Below are 17,949 nucleotides of genomic sequence, written 5' to 3'. Positions count from 1 at the left end.
CACCGGATCTGTCGTCCACCGCCGGTAGCTGAATGTCAGTCCTAAGGGCCCGGGTTCGATTCCCGGCTGGGTGTGAGATTTTCTCCGCTCAGGGAGTGCGTGTTGTGTTGTCCTAATCATCACGATTTCATCCCCATCCACGCGCATGTCGCCGAAGTGGTGTCAAATCGAAAGACTTACACCCGGCGAACGGTCTACCCGACAGGAGGCCATGTTGTTGTATGTTGTGTGTTAACCGGGGACCTAGAAACGACAGAGATGTCCCGTCCCCGCCACAGCCGCTGTGGTCCACAACCCACGATGACTACCGCAGTCTACTTCACCTCTCCGCCGCCCCACACTGAGCCCAGGGTTATTGTGCAGTTCGGCCCCCGGTGGATCCCCCCAGGGAAGTCTCACACCAGATGAGTGTAGCCCCTATGTTTACGTGGTAGAGTGATGGTGGTGTACGCGTACGTGGAGAAATTGTTTGCGCAGCAATCGCCGACATAGTGTAGCTGGGGCGGAATAAGGGGAACCATCCCACATTCGCCGAGACAGATGGATAACCGCCTAAAAACCAACCACAGACTGGTCCGCCCACCGGACCTCTACCCAAGTCCGCCGGGCGGATTCGTCCCGGGGACCAGGCGCTCCTTCCCACTCCGGAAAGCCGTGCGTTAGACCGCTCGGCTAACCGGGCGGGCACGGGATGCCATAGTCACACGACATCTACATTTTTACCGAATCTGCGTCCAGTCTAGAACATGTGGGACATCTTCTGACGACAACTCCAGCGTCATCCATAACCAGCATTAACCGTTTCTGTATTGACCAACCAAATGGAATAGGCATGGTAGTCCTTCCCAGAAACTGTAATCCAGCACACGTTGCGTGCTTGGATTCAACATTATGGTGGTTACACCTGTTATTAATGTACCGGCATTTCTTATTGCGTAAGCCTATCTTGCGCTTACATTTCCCTGTGATCTCACGATGTAAATCACTTAAATATGTTACCCAGACGAATGTATTTCCGAGATTTCATTAGTTTATATTAATTGGTTTTTGGTGCTGTGATTTTTTTTCCCTCGCTTATTTAGCTCATGTGGGATAAGGTATCTCGGCTTCGCAGTGTTGTGATACCATTACAAAACCCTCTAGGAATTTACTCTCTACCGTGAGGTGGACAGTCGAAGGCCGGCGCGTGATTCCTCACAGGTGGCAGGCGCCGCCGCAGACGGCACCCTCGGCGTGCCGTGTCGTAGCCGGCAAGTTTAGGGGCGAGCCCGACTAGTTCTTACCGGGAAGTACTTCTGGAAGTTGCGGTGGGGAGCCGTGTCGCCAGGGAGCGCTAACAAGAAGTTGAGCAGGCGCGGGGGCCGGGGCAGCGGCAGGCCTGCACGCGCTACGGCGGCGGCTGGAGCCGCCCCAGTGGAGCAGAGCGGCGGCTGCACGGCGCCGACTCGTGTGATCTCGGAGGCGAGGCGCCGCACTGCGGCCGGCGCCGGAGCGTGCGGAGGCGGCGGGGGCGGCGGCCCGCGCGCTTCTCGTTAGCTCACTCGGCTAACAATTTTATCACTGTAAACAAATTTGCAGCCACGAGGGGCTAAATCGTCGCGCCGAGCGAGCAGTCTCGGCTCGGGTTATAAGTCTGTCCCACGTGTTGCACGCGCCTTCACAAGGCACAGCTGTTTGTGGAAGCGCAAGGGGTTGGCACGGAGAGGGAGGGAAGGGGCGGGGGGGTTGTGCAGGGAGGTTTCTACGTAGCCGAGCATGAAATCGCGCGTCTAACGAGACGAGGCGCTGGATCGAAATGAGGAAATGAGAAACTGTGTGACGCGTTCATCCGTTGCATTTCTGCATCGCGTTACCAGCCACCAGACACCCGAGAACGGTTAGAGGGCGAGGTCACACCTGTCGTCTTATCGCCATAAGACTCGTCACGAGCGAACACCTTCATAGTGTCACACGTATCTTCGCGGTATATTATTGCGCCAGAGACACTGAGGGTATGTTAGACGATTTCTCACGAACAGCATTATCCAAGATAAAATGGCGTAAGATTTCTGCACACATACTGCACAACTCTGCGGGGTCGGAGCTTGGGTCTTGAAGACGACCAAGAGATATCCAAGCTATAAAAATGAAAGAAAAGAATGAATTGTAGCAGATGAAAAAGTAACAACGTAACTCGATATATTGTGAATAACTGAAAATTTAAAAGCAGGAGCCGGACAGAGTGGCCGAGCGGTTCTAGGCACTACAGTCTGGAGCCGCGCGACCGCTAGTGTCGCAGGTTTGAATCCTGCCGCGGGCATGGATGTGTGTGATGTCCTTAGGTTAGTTAGGTTGAAATGGCTCTGAGCATTATGGGACTTATCTTCTGAGGTCATCAGTCCGTAGAACTTAGAACTACTTAAACCTAACTAACCTAAGGACATCACACACATCCATGCCCAAGGCAGGATTCGAACCTGCGACCGTAGCGGTCGCGCGGTTCCAGACTGTGGCGCCTAGAACCGCTCGGCCACTCCGGCCGGCCGGTTAGTTAGAGTTAAGAAGTTCTAAGTTCTAGGGGACTGATGACCTCAGCAGTTAAGTCCCATAGTGTTCAGAGCCAAAGAGCTGGTCTACAGCGGAACATGGTGAATCTATGTTGAGCCGTGGCACCTTCTTTTACTTCACTTGGGTCTTGTCTGGCGCCACTAGCTCGAGTTCGCTATCTATTTACTATTTGTTCAGTAAGCATAATTGGTCCAAGTTGGCATAGGAGGAAGTGCTGAATGTGTGGTGTGTTTCTGGGTGGGAAGACAGTTGGTCTGAGACAGCGGAATTTAGAGGCGAGTTGTTTCTGACATCGAGTTGCTATGTGAGATCTGAGTTGGGCTGTTTGAGCCAAGTTGGTTTGCGAAAGCTGCACCCGTCCGACACAGGAAATTGCCTGTTGGACGAGTGGTGTGTGGGGCCTGTCGGTCGGTTGGTGGGGTCTGCCTTCCTCGCGTCTGCCAGCTAGTGCGGGCCTCCAGCTGTGGAAAGGGGCAACTTTGTGGCCGTCCGATCGTTGGTTAGTGACACCGCAATTCATCGGGTTGTATGGAATGCCGCTTCACGTTGCCCGCAGCCTAGTTCGTCTGCTTCACTCTGAACCGATCTGCCGGATACGCCATCCCACTGTTTGTTGAAAAAAATGGTTCAAATGGCTCTGAGCACTATAGGACTTAACTTCAAAGGCCATCAGTCCACAAGAACTTAGAACTACCTAAACGTAACTAACCTAAGGACATCACACACACTCATGCCCGAGGCAGGATTCGAACCTGCAACCGTAGCTGTCGCGCGGTTCCAGATTGTAGCGCCTAGAGCCGCTCGGCCAGCCCGGCCGGCGTTTGTTTGAAAATTACCATCTCAAGGCACCTCTTGCATTCGTGCAGCGCCGGCACAACGGCCTTATACGCAAACAAGCGAAGCTGGTTTCCCGAACGGACTCGTACGTCTCATACACTCATATCTCACAAACAGATGTTTCAACACGGACGTGCAGGGCAAAAAATCATCAAGGGAAGCATCCTAGGGCCCATCGTGTTCAACCCGTACATTAACGACTTCCCAGCAACAAAAACACGACGTTAGCCATCTACACGGATGACACAGCCATCCTTGCGCAAGGTCGGAAACCGTCGAACATTAATTCAAGAATACAGACGGCAATCAGAACTGCCGAGCCTTGGTTGGAACGATGGCGTATTAAAGTAAACGTCGACAAGTGTGAAGCAGTTCTGTTCACACGCAGACCGAAACAACTGCGCAAACATCAACACAGTAGACAGATAACACTACATACAGGCTCGAGTTTCCGAGAGAAAGCCAGATAGCTCGGTGTCTGGCTGGACCGGAAACTTACATGGGGGGGACCACATCGAATACGTAGCCAACAGAGCGCGCACGAGGTTCAAACAACTCTACCCAATGCTCAACAGGGAAAGCACACTGAATAGGAGGGTGTCGAGGTCCATATACATGACACTGATTAGACCTCTGATGATGTGCTCGGCTCCCGTCTGGGGATATGCAGCTCCCACATGCCTGCGCCTCCTGTAGATCATACAGAACAAAGTGCTACGCATCATTAGCAACGCCGGCCGGTGTGACCCAGCTGTTCTAGGCGCTTCAGTCTGGAACCGCGCGACCGCTACGGTCGCAGGTTTGAATCCTGCCTCGGGCATGGATGTGTGTGATGTCCTTAGGTTAGTTAGGTTTAAGTAGTTCTAAGTTCTAGGGGACTGATGACCTCAGATGTTCTCCCATAGTGCTCAGAGCCATTTGAGCCATTTTTTGCATTAGCAACGCTCCAAGCTACATACACAGCGTGGATCTTCACAATGGCCGCCTTGAAACCCTCAAGGAAGTATTCAAATACTCGCAACATGACTATACAGGACCTCGAGACACTCGAACAATCCTTTCATCTTTACTCTGGGAAACTATGATCACAACTATAAGTGTAAGCATAAATGGCCAAAGACACTACTAGCTAGGGCATAACACCTATGGCAAGCTAACATGCACCAACAAGCGACAAACTTCGGCAAACCCCTGCTTATCAGCAACGTTGACTGGATATACCAGCTGCTATTAAAGCCGACCAACAGGCTACAGCAGGGAAACCGACGAGCTCGCCCACTGACGCACAAACAAATCGCCAACATCACCCTAGACTGTGCATCTGATGTATGGCCTATCGGACACAAAACAATGACGAACCAAACTGTTACAGGTATGTTGGCGCTGAGCGAGAGATCAACACCGACACCCAGCGGCAGCCGCCGAGTAACAGCACCGCACAACGTCAAAGGTATCGACATGCATGATACCGACTACTAACAAAGCCTACCCTTGCACGACCTGTCGCAGGCAGCAAGACGTCCACTACAGCTCTTACTACCCGACCTAACTATTGCTGAGGTGTTTTTCCATTGGCTCTTGCCTTGGCATTTTTTTTCCTCTGCCTTTCAAATCGCTACCCTTCGTTCGACTTTCGACCCAATCTATCTCCAGATGAGTTCGTATCAATGGTTAACCTTAACTAGACGTATTGAGACATCGCAGTACCCACATCTTGTTTCACCTCACTTTAGTGAAAACTAACCCTTACACAATGTAAGTATTAAGTGTGGCTTCGCTTGACTACAGTAGTATTCACCTGAAGTATTACGCAGCTGGCGCGTTTCTTCTTCTTCTTATTATTAAAAGCACGCTATATTGCTCTAAACTGTGGCCTTGAGATCCTAATTGGAAATTTCATCTGAACCTTTACTTAGCTGGCCCTTTCCTTACTATTATTATTATTAGAAGCATGCTACATTGCTCTAAACTGTGGCCTTAAGATTTACATTGCACATTTCACCTGAACTTTGGCGTAGCTGGCCCTTTTATTATCATTATTATTAAAAGCATGTTATATTTCTTTTAAAATGAGGCCTAAAGCTTTAAATTTCAGTATTTATTTCTTTGATTTTAAGTTAAATTTTAACTTATCAATAAATTGTTATTTGCGTGAAATAATAACCAGCTGATATGTGGGCCCAGTCCTTTTCGTTTTCCTATTGTCCGGTTCATATGTCTTCGATTGCGGAGTGAGCATCTACCAAAACGAGTCTGCAAAATCAATAATAATATGTATAATGATATAACTTAAATCATGATATTACGAAACAACTATCTTCATGTTCAGAAAAATGATTTATATAGTTTGCGACGATATTGGTTAGTCACATGTTGCTGTGCGACCTTTCATAATTGCATTGTGTGTTGTACTGACTGTGATTTTCTGGGAGGAGGACGGGGCAAGTGTAGGCTAAATTCTGTGTTCGCTAAAATTCCCCGCTGGTGGGACGAGAGACGCGTGACCACCCTCATGCTTGATGCTGTACTGTATTTCCGGGGTGGTCATGAATTTGAAGTTTATAAGTGACATGTGGTGATAGTTACTGTATGAACTGCTGGCGCAGTGCACCAAAGAGTAATCACATGCACTGTGTTGCAATGTATTCCATGGACATTAGAGATTTTTCTGTCTGAACTCTCTATTTTTTGGTCGTCTTCTTCTGTTGTTGGACTTGAAGAAAAGAGATCGATTGTCTGAAGTTCATCTTGCTGTAGTTGACTATGCAAGTTTAAAACGAAGAAAAAATATAGTTGTTTATAACTTAAGATTTGTGTACAGGATTCAATAATGTGGATTCTTCAACCTTGCTTGTCCTGAGTAGACGTGCTCTTAACGGAATATTGACCATTGTTAGGCGCCATACTAGAAAATAATTAGTAATTTTCTTTCAGCTCATCTTCTAGACGTGCCGCCGGTTAGGACACTAAACTTTCTTTCAGATTCCACGAGCTATGCAGCCGCTATGAATAATTTAATATACTTCACTTTCAGATTTTCTCGAGGTTGCGAATATACCAGGCAGAAAGGCCTGGTCACAGGATTCTAGTTCTAGTATAAGATTTAATCTGCAAAACTTAAGGCTTATTATCTTATATTGGTATTCGAGACGAAACCACGATCTTGAGTTACGGGTTGCATTACTTCACATTGAACTGACATACGAAATATTATCGGGTGCTAAGAGCACATAGGTTTTAACTATACATTGGATATACGTACACTGGGGAATATCTGTGAGGATTCAAGAGAGAGACAATTAATTATTTACAGTTCCGTAACCACCCCGAGGACTGAGCTAGTTTGCTGGTTGCTTATCCGCGTCGGGCTAAATTAAAAATACATTACACTGTTCGTAATATTATTAGTTATTTCTCTTTTGTTTTGACGTCTCTGTGTTAAAAGATATAAAAATAGATATAATAAATTAAAATTTTTATTAAATTACATTACAAGGCTTCCAGTGGTTCAATAGCGACGTCTCGAGAAACTCTCAGGATTTTTAGCGTGGACGGGCAAATCCGCCTGAGACAGCTATCTGAGAGGGCTATACCGGCGGTAGCGTCAGCCACTTTTCTGTTGCGTGGTGGGCTGTTCTTCGGGTGGCTCCTGAAGCATTTCAGAAAAGCAGTTGGGTGGTTTCCTGGAAGCATAGCAGAAGGAAATCCACCGCCATATTTTCGCACTCAGTGTGAAAAAACGAGTAACTTTTCGCAGGATAAACGTGCAGTCAATAAGGAAAGAGAGCACTACCTGTTGCCAACTTCTGGTTAGCCTACGGCAATACAACAGTCGCAAACTGGAAAATTTAGGCAAGCCTTCCCTGCAAAGTGGTATGAGAAATTCATGCTCGTCATGGTGTCAAACTGGGGGACTGGCTCTCACCATGTGTGAGATCAGTCCAAAGGTAGTTGGAGAGGAGTTGGGGAGCACGAAGGTTGCTGGGCGGTCGTATCTGGCACCGCAGAGCGACGTCTCTTCACATCTACATCTATACTCCGCGAGCCACCTTACGGTGTGTGGCGGAGGGTACTTATTGTACCACTATCTGATCCCCCCTTCCCTGTTCCATTCACGAATTGTGCGTGGGAAGAACGACTGCTTGTAAGTCTCCGTATTTGCTCTAATTTCTCGGATCTTTTCGTTGTGATCATTACGCGAGATATATGTAGGCGGTAGTAATATGTTGCCCATCTCTTCCCGGAATGTGCTCTCTCCGTATTGCGTAACGCCTTTCTTGAAGTGTCCGCCACTGGAGCTTGTTCAGCATCTCCGTAACGCTCTCGCGCTGACTAAATGTCCCCATGACGAATCGCGCTGCTTTTCGCTGGATCATGTCTATCTCTTCTATTAATCCAACCTGGTAAGGGTCCCATACTGATGAGCAATACTCAAGAATCGGACGAACAAGCGTTTTGTAAGCTACTTCTTTCGTCGATGAGTCACATTTTCTTAGAATTCTTCCTATGAATCTCAACCTGGCGCCTGCTTTTCCCACTATTTGTTTTATGTGATCATTCCACTTCAGATCGCTCCGGATAGTAACTCCTAAGTATTTTACGGTCGTTACCGCTTCCAATGATTTACCACCTATGGCATAATCGTACTGGAATGGATTTCTGCCCCTATGTATGCGCATTATATTACATTTATCTACGTTTAGGGAAAACTGCCAGCTGTCGCACCATGCATTAATCCTCTGCAGGTCCTCCTGGAGTACGTACGAGTCTTCTGATGTTGCTACTTTCTTGTAGACAACCGTGTCATCTGCAAATAGCCTCACGGAGCTACCGATGTTGTCAACTAAGTCATTTATGTATATTGTAAACAATAAAGGTCCTATCACGCTTCCCTGCGGTACTCCCGAAATTACCTCTACATCTGCAGATTTTGAACCGTTAAGAATGACATGTTGTGTTCTTTCTTCTAGGAAATCCTGAATCCAATCACAAACCTGGTCCGATATTCCGTAAGCTCGTATTTTTTTCACTAAACGTAAGTGCGGAACCGTATCAAATGCCTTCCTGAAGTCCAGGAATACGGCATCACTCTGCTCGCCAGTGTCTACGGCACTGTGAATTTCTTGGGCAAATAGGGCGAGCTGAGTTTCACATGATCTCTGTTTGCGGAATCCATGTTGGTTATGATGAAGGAGATTTGTATTATCTAAGAACGTCATAATACGAGAACACAAAACATGTTCCATTATTCTACAACAGATTGACGTAAGCGAAATAGGCCTATAATTATTCGCATCTGATTTATGACCCTTCTTGAAAATGGGAACGACCTGCGCTTTCTTCCAGTCGCTAGGTACTTTACGTTCTTCCAGCGATCTACGATAAATTGCTGATAGAAAGGGGGCAAGTTCTTTAGCATAATCACTGTAGAATCTTAAGGGTATCTCGTCTGGTCCGGATGCTTTTCCGCTACTAAGTGATAGCAGTTGTTTTTCAATTCCGATATCGTTTATTTCAATATTTTCCATTTTGGCGTCCGTGCGACGGCTGAAATCAGGGACCGTGTTACGATTTTCCGCAGTGAAACAGTTTCGGAACACTGAATTCAGTATTTCTGCCTTTCTTCGGTCGTCCTCCGTTTCGGTGCCATCGTGGTCAACGAGTGACTGAATAAGGGGATTTAGATCCGCTTACCGATTTTACATATGACCAAAACTTTTTAGGGTTCTTGTTTAGATTGTTTGCCAATGTTTTATGTTCGAATTCGTTGAATGCTTCTCTCATTGCTCTCTTTACGCTCTTTTTCGCTTCGTTCAGCTTTTCCTTATCAGCTATGATTCGACTACTCTTAAACCTATGATGAAGCTTTCTTTGTTTCCGTAGTACCTTTCGTACATGATTGTTATACCACGGTGGATCTTTCCCCTCGCTTTGGACCTTAGTCGGTACGAACTTATCTAAGGCGTACTGGACGATGTTTCTGAATTTTTTCCATTTTTGTTCCACATCCTCTTCCTCAGAAATGAACGTTTGATGGTGGTCACTCAGATATTCTGCGATTTTTGCCCTATCACTCTTGTTAAGCAAATATATTTTCCTTCCTTTCTTGGCATTTCTTATTACACTTGTAGTCACTGATGCAACCACTGACTTATGATCACTGATACCTTCTTCTACATTCACGGAGTCGAAAAGTTCCGGTCTATTTGTTGCTATGAGGTCTAAAACGTTAGCTTCACGAGTTGGTTCTCTAACTATCTGCTCGAAGTAATTCTCGGACAAGGCAGTCAGGATAATGTCACAAGAGTCTCTGTCCCTGGCTCCAGTTCTGATTGTGTGACTATCCCATTCTATACCTGGTAGATTGAAGTCTCCCCCTATTACAATAGTATGATCACGAAACTTCTTCACGACGTTCTGCAGGTTCTCTCTGAGGCGCTCAACTACTACGGTTGCTGATGCAGGTGGTCTATAGAAGCATCCGACTATCATATCTGACCCACCTTTGATACTTAACTTAACCCAGATTATTTCACATTCGCATTCGCTAATAACTTCGCTGGATATTATTGAATTCTTTACTGCTATAAATACTCCTCCACCATTGGCGTTTATCCTATCCTTGCGGTATATATTCCATTCTGTGTCTAGGATTTCGTTACTGTTCACTTCCGGTTTTAACCAACTTTCCGTTCCTAATACTATATGCGCACTATTTCCTTCAATAAGAGATACTAATTCAGGAACCTTGCCCTGGATACTCCTGCAGCTTACCAATATTACGTTAACTTTTCCTGTTTTTGGTCTCTGAGGACGGACGTTCTTTATCAACGATGATAATGTCCTCTCTGGTAAGCCGTCAGGTACTTTATCGTTTCGCCCAAGGGGGGGGTCCCTCTAACCTAAAAAACCCCCGTGTGCACGCCACACGTACTCTGCTACCCTAGTAGCTGCTTCCGGTGTGTAGTGCACGCCTGACCTGTCTAGGGGGGCCCTACAGTTCTCCACCCAATAACGGAGGTCGATGAATTTGCAACCATTATAGTCGCAGAGTCCTCTGAGCCTCTGGTTTAGACCCTCCACACGGCTCCAAACCAGAGGACCGCGATCGACTCTGGGCACTATGCTGCAGATATTAAGCTCAGCTTGCACTCCGCGTGCGATGCTGGTTGTCTTCACCAAATCAGCCAGCCGCCGGAAGGAACCAAGGATGGCCTCAGAACCCAAGCGGCAGGCGTCATTCGTTCCGACATGTGCTACTATCTGCAGCCGGTCACACCCAGTGCGTTCAATAGCTGCCGGAAGGGCCTCCTCCACATTACGGACGAGACCCCCCGGCAAGCACACCGAGTGCACACTCGACCTACCCGCTATTTTCCTGAGGGGCTCCATAACCCGCCTAACGTTGGAGCTCCCTATAACTAATAGGCCCGCCCTCTGTGACTGTCGGGACCTTGCCGGAGAATCGGCCACTGGCCCAACAGGCGAGGCATCCTGTGGTGGCTCGGAAACGATGTCATCACCACTAGGAAGCACCCCGTACCTGTTGGAAATGGGTAAGGCAGCTGCCACGCGGCCAGATCCCACCTTCGCCTTTCGGCCAGGCACGCGCGAGCCCACCACTGTCCGCCATTCACCCTGGAGTGATGGCTGACCGGTAAGATGCTCACTGCCGGAAGACGCAGCGACATCAGGGGTTCCATGTGATTCCAAGGCCACCGAAGTAGGCATAGGTCTCACCACAGTTGCCCCAACGCCACTACGAGCCGACGCCTGCGCCTCGAGCTCGATGAGCCTAACAGACAAAGCCTCCACCTGCCCCCGAAGAGTGGCCAATTCTCCTTGCGTCCGCTCACAACAACCACAGTCCCTACACATGACTATGTTTACCCTACTCTATACGGTGACAAATTCCCAAGATAATCTTCTGATGAGCTACTCTGATAATCAAGAAACACTCACTGAAATACGAGACGCGAAAACTACGCTAGGTTTTCCCAGAAAAACTATTTAAAAGCTAAGCGCAGCAAATAAGTACAAAAACGCTTTATACAAACAGTACTCGCTGCTGCTGGTGCTCTCGCAGTAGAGGTTACGAGTGGTGTCCGGTCCAGCTTGGTACTTTTTGTTGCTGGTGTTAAGTGTCGTCAGTAGCCTTTGCGCTACTTGTAGTCTGCATGGCTTTCAACTTGTGAGTGCTTTCTGCAACTTGTGTTGTTGATATTCGTTCGGAGTTCCTATTACGAACATTGTGTTCCGAGCTTCGACAGTATTACTGCATTTGTGGGCTGCCAAGCTTTGATATGTAGTTTGGACAAGACGTTAACAGTCTCCCAAATACAAGGTATATAAAAAAGAATCATCCGATTTGGGACGTCTACATTTCTGAAACTAACAAACATATACAATGAGTTTTGTTTTTTGATGAATGAGAAAATCAAAACCTTGTTTTTCATACCTCTTCATAAGTGTACAATCCCCCTCCCCTTGAGATGCACAGCGTATGTCTATGCGGTATTCAAATTGTTCCCACACTGCAGCGAACATATCTTCAGTTGCAACTTCCACAGTGCTGTTATGCGATGTCTCAGTTCATTCATTGTTGATGGCAACGAAGGCACATAAACAGAGTGTTTTATGAACCTCCACAAGAAATAAGCACATACAGTCAGGTGCGGTGACCTTGGAGGCCAGTAATGTAAAGCTGAATCATTTGGTCCAGTGCGACCGATCCATCCTTCAGTAATCCTCGTATTTAAAAATTTCCACACTTCCAGATACCAGTGTGACGGGAAGCATGTAAAACTCGAGAGTTTGCTTTTTCCAACAGTACATTATTCACTCACATTAATATAACAGTTCTGTTTTTTTTTTTTTTTAATCGTCTGATTCTTTTTGTTACACCGTGTTGCTTTCAGGCGCCTTCTGGTTTCAAATGTTAATTTCGAAGTTAGTTTTTAATTAATTTCCCCGAAGAATCGGGATTCATCATTGTACTTCACTCTCCGTGATTTTAATTGTTTGAGAAAAGATCTGGTATTTGTCAGCACTTGATATGTGAATCAAATTAATTTGAGTCAAGAAATTCACATTCATTTTAATGATTAGTTTCATTCGAGTTGTGATACAACTACTGTGATGAGGTACCTCTCCCGAAATTTGAAACAAAACTTTCAGGCGATTTGTAAATTTTGAAATTTGTGGTCAGGTCTTGTGGGACCAAACTGCTGAGGTCATCGGTCCCTAATCTTACGCACTACTTAAACTAACTTGCGCTAAGGACAACACACACACACCCACGCCCGAGGGAGGACTAGAAGCTCCACCGGGACCAGTTAAGTCACTTGTCTAAGATGTTAATATGAATTTGTTTCAATCCTTTCTTTTGTGATTCATCAGCACCAGTTGACCCAGATTTGTAATATATTCAATTTTCCCGTGTAATGAATTGTAGGTCTTTATCAATAACGTAAAAATTTTTCAGAATATAATTGTTTTTACCAGTCAACTATAAAAGTATAATTTCCCCTTAAGTCACTGCCAGTCCTGATCCAGTCATTTATCTAAATTAAAATATTCCAGAATTTTTGTCAGATCATAGTCATGTGCTCTTTAGTAATCAGACGACCAGCTGTGCAGCTGTGCCACTAAGTAAAGTCAGTTTTTCTAGTAATTCATATCTCAGACAAATGTTATCCGCTATTAGTAGCTAGGCCAGGGTTGCACTAAGCTGTGCCATTTACGAGCAGATATATAGACAACGTTATCTGGCGACACCATCACGAGGTAAGAATTTTTCACTTTATTTCTCACGTACAGATTCAGGTTGATTTCACAGGGCCATGGCATAGCGCTGCTTACGTCAAAATTTATCAGTTTTTCATGAGTTAGGATTTATCTGTTTTCATACGTCAGAACTTAATTATCCAAATTTCATTATTTTATGTTTCTTTCCTATTTATACGGGAAGGTTACACTGTATTCAGAAAGAAATTGTTGTTACACACAAATCCTGGAAGACCATCGTCAGTGAGTACGGCGGCGACATGGAGAGAGGCAGCACTGCTTCAGTGCTCTGGAGAGATACAGCGTTACTCCTGACATTATGATGTGCGGAACAATTGGGTATGACTACATGTCACAGCAGGTGAGGGAACTGTGCGGTACAACGGTACATCACGGACATCCTACATCCCCAAGTGTTAACCACTCATGCAGCAGTGTCGTGGTGCCCTTTCGCGACAGGTCAGTACTCGTCCAAATGTGGCACATATCTCTATCAACTGTCTGAACTGAAATGATGCTGAAGTATTCCAGTGACAAGCACGATCCCAGGTTTGTCCTCGATAGAATACTTGCGGGACCAGCTCTGACGCGTACTACTTCACAGCCCCAGTATCCGGGATATCAAGGACCAGTTACAACAGTCGTTGACCTCCTTGGGTCAAAGAAGTTGCAACGTGTTTCCGACAGTCAGGTAGCTAGGGGGGCGGGGGAGTGACGAGATCCAACGTTACACTGATAAGTGGACTAATACTGCCAAATACGTTCTAAATTTCACTCGATATTGTGCTCACTGAGACGACATTACACAACTTCTCAACTCAGTTCGTTTCCTCCTCTTCTGAGTGCTTCCCTTTTTTGTCAGGCAGTGTATTTTGCAAGGAGAGGAGGTAAAGACATACGGTGTTGCCCATATAAACACAAAATACCACGAAATCAAGTAATAATGATTTAGCATATAAATTGTAATAGTCAGCCAACCTGTTGCTCACAAGTCTTTTAAATTACACATTAAGCAGGTTTCGATACTTCTAAGACTGTCTTCACCGGAATACTAAAAGTTACTTAGAAAAATATATAATGTACAGATAATATACGGTACATAAAATACACTCCTGGAAATGGAAAAAAGAACACATTGACACCGGTGTGTCAGACCCACCATACTTGCTCCGGACACTGCGAGAGGGCCGTACAAGCAATGATCACACGCACGGCACAGCGGACACACCAGGAACCGCGGTGTTGGCCGTCGAATGGCGCTAGCTGCGCAGCATTTGTGCACCGCCGTCGTCAGTGTCAGCCTGTTTGCCGTGGCATACGGAGCTCCATCGCAGTCTTTAACACTGGTAGCATGCCGCGACAGCGTGGACGTGAACCGTATGTGCAGTTGACGGACTTTGAGCGAGGGCGTATAGTGGGCACGCGGGAGGCCGGGTGGACGTACCGCCGAATTGCTCAACACGTGGGGCGTGAGGTCTCCACAGTACATCGATGTTGTCGCCAGTGGTCGGCGGAAGGTGCACGTGCCCGTCGACCTGGGACCGGACCGCAGCGGCGCACGGATGCACGCCAAGACCGTAGGATCCTACGCAGTGCCGTAGGGGACCGCACCGCCACTTCCCAGCAAATTAGGGACATTGTTGCTCCTGGGGTATCGACGAGGACCATTCGCAACCGTCTCCATGAAGCTGGGCTACGGTCCCGCACACCGTTAGGCCGTCTTCCGCTCACGCCCCAACATCGTGCAGCCCGCCTCCAGTGGTGTCGCGACAGGCGTGAATGGAGGGACGAATGGAGACGTGTCGTCTTCAGCGATGAGAGTCGCTTCTGCCTTGGTGCCAATGATGGTCGTATGCGTGTTTTGGCGCCGTGCAGGGTAGCGCCACAATCAGGACTGCATACGACCGAGGCACACAGGGCCAACCCCCGGCATCATGGTGTGGGGAGCGATCTCCTACACTGGCCATACACCACTGGTGATCGTCGAGGGGACACTGAATAGTGCACGGTACATCCAAACCGTCATCGAACCCATCGTTCTACCATTCCTAGACCGGCAAGGGAACTTGCTGTTCCAACAGGACAATGCACATCCGCATGTATCCCGTGCCACCCAACGTGCTCTAGAAGGTGTAAGTCAACTACCCTGGCCAGCAAGATCTCCGGATCTGTCCCCCATTGAGCATGTTTGGGCTGGATGAAGCGTCGTCTCACGCGGTCTGCACGTCCAGCACGAACGCTGGTCCAACTGAGGCGCCAGGTGGAAATGGCATGGCAAGCCGTTCCACAGGACTACATCCAGCATCTCTACGATCGTCTCCATGGGAGAATAGCAGCCTGCATTGCTGCGAAAGGTGGATATATACTGTACTAGTGCCGACATTGTGCATGCTCTGTTGCCTGTGTCTATGTGCCTGTGGTTCTGTCAGTGTGATCATGTGATGTATCTGACCCCAGGAATGTGTCAATAAAGTTTCCCCTTCCTGGGACAATGAAATCACGGTGTTCTTATTTCAATTTCCAGGAGTGTACATATGTGAAAATTCTCAACCGAAACCAGAAAACTGTACTTACAGGAAATCACATAACGTTTGAATGTCAAATGTCAAATGACATGTGAGGGACGGGAAAAACCCACCGTGGTACAACAACAAAGTTAGGAAACTACTGCGAAAGCAAAGATAGCTTCACTCTAAGTTTAAACGCAGCCAAAACCTCTCAGACAAACAGAAGCTAAACGATGTCAAAGTTAGCGTAAGGAGGGCTATGCGTGAAGCGTTCAATGAATTTGAAAGTAAAATTCTATGTACCGACTTGACAGAAAATCCTAGGAAGTTCTGGTCTTACGTTAAATCAGTAAGTGGCTCGAAACAGCATTTCCAGTCACTCCGGGATGATGATGGCATTGAAACAGAGGATGACACGCGTAAAGCTGAAATACTAAACACCTTTTTCCAAAGCTGTTTCACAGAGGAAGACCGCACTGCAGTTCCTTCTCTAAATCCTCGCACAAACGAAAAAATGGCTGACATCGAAATAAGTGTCCAAGGAATAGAAAAGCAACTGGAATAACTCAACAGAGGAAAGTCCACTGGACCTGACGGGATACCAATTCGATTCTACACAGAGTACGCGAAAGAACTTGCCCCCCTTCTAACAGCCGTGTACCGCAAGTCTCTAGAGTAACGGAAGGTTCCAAATGATTGGAAAAGAGCACAGGCAGTCCCAGTCTTTAAGAAGGGTCGTCGAGCAGATGCGCAAAACTATAGACCTATATCTCTGACGTCGATATGTTGTAGAATTTTAGAACATGTTTTTTGCTCGAGTATCATGTCGTTTTTGGAAACCCAGAATCTACTATGTAGGAATCAACATGGATTCCGGAAACAGCGATCGTGTGAGACCCAACTCGCTTTATTTGTTCATGAGACCCAGAAAATATTAGATACAGGCTCCCAGGTAGATGCTATTTTTCTTGACTTCCGGAAGGCGTTCGATACAGTTCCGCACTGTCGCCCGATAAACAAAGTAAGAGCCTACGGAATATCAGACCAGCTGTGTGGCTGGATTGAAGAGTTTTTAGCAAACAGAACACAACATGTTGTTATCAATGGAGAGACGTCTACAGACGTTAAAGTAACCTCTGGCGTGCCACAGGGGAGTGTTATGAGACCATTGCTTTTCACAATATATATAAATGACCTAGTAGATAGTGTCGGAAGTCCCATGCGGCTTTTCGCGGATGATGCTGTAGTATACAGAGAAGTTGCAGCATTAGAAAATTGTAGCGAAATGCAGGAAGATCTGCAGCGGATAGGCACTTGGTGCAGGGAGTGGCAACTGACTCTTAACATAGACAAATGTAATGTATTGCGAATACATAGAAAGAAGGATCCTTTATTGTATGATTATATGATAGCGGAACAAACACTGGTAGCAGTTACTTCTGTAAAATATCTGGGAGTATGCGTGCGGAACGATTTGAAGTGGAATAATCATATAAAATTAATTGTTGGTAAGGCAGGTACCAGGTTGAGATTCATTGGGAGAGTCCTTAGAAAATGTAGTCCATCAACAAAGGAGGTGGCTTACAAAACACTCGTTCGACCTATACTTGAATATTGCTCATCAGTGTGGGATCCGTACCAGATCGGGTTGACGGAGGAGATAGAGAAGATCCAAAGAAGAGCGGCGCGTTTCGTCACAGGGTTATTTGGTAACCGTGATAGCGTTACGGAGATGTTTAACAAACTCAAGTGGCAGACTCTGCAAGAGAGGCGCTCTGCATCGCGGTGTAGCTTGCTGTCCAGGTTTCGAGAGGGTGCGTTTCTGGATGAGGTATCGAATATATTGCTTCCCCCTACTTATACCTCCCGAGGAGATCACGAATGTAAAATTAGAGAGATTAGAGCGCGCACGGAGGCTTTCAGACAGTCGTTCCTCCCGCGAACCATACGCGACTGGAACAGGAAAGGGAGGTAATGACAGTGGCACGTAAAGTGCCCTCCGCCACACACCGTTGGGTGGCTTGCGGAGTATAAATGTAGATGTAGATGTAGCTGTAGACACACGGTTACCACAGAATGATAAAACCATGATTGCAAGTGGCGGCGCAAGTTAACTGCTGTAACCAGATAAGACCGGCGCACGCACACCACAAGAGGCATCAGACTACACGGCATGTAAGCCGACACTGCCATGAGATGGACACGAGGATTGGTAGTACCATCTAGTAACAAAACTGCAAACTTATAAACATCTGTGTTAACAGCAAAATTA

The sequence above is a fragment of the Schistocerca americana genome, chromosome 5, assembly GCF_021461395.2.
Source record: "Schistocerca americana isolate TAMUIC-IGC-003095 chromosome 5, iqSchAmer2.1, whole genome shotgun sequence".
NCBI lineage: Eukaryota > Metazoa > Arthropoda > Insecta > Orthoptera > Acrididae > Schistocerca > Schistocerca americana.
This window is presented reverse-complemented; position numbering follows the sequence as displayed.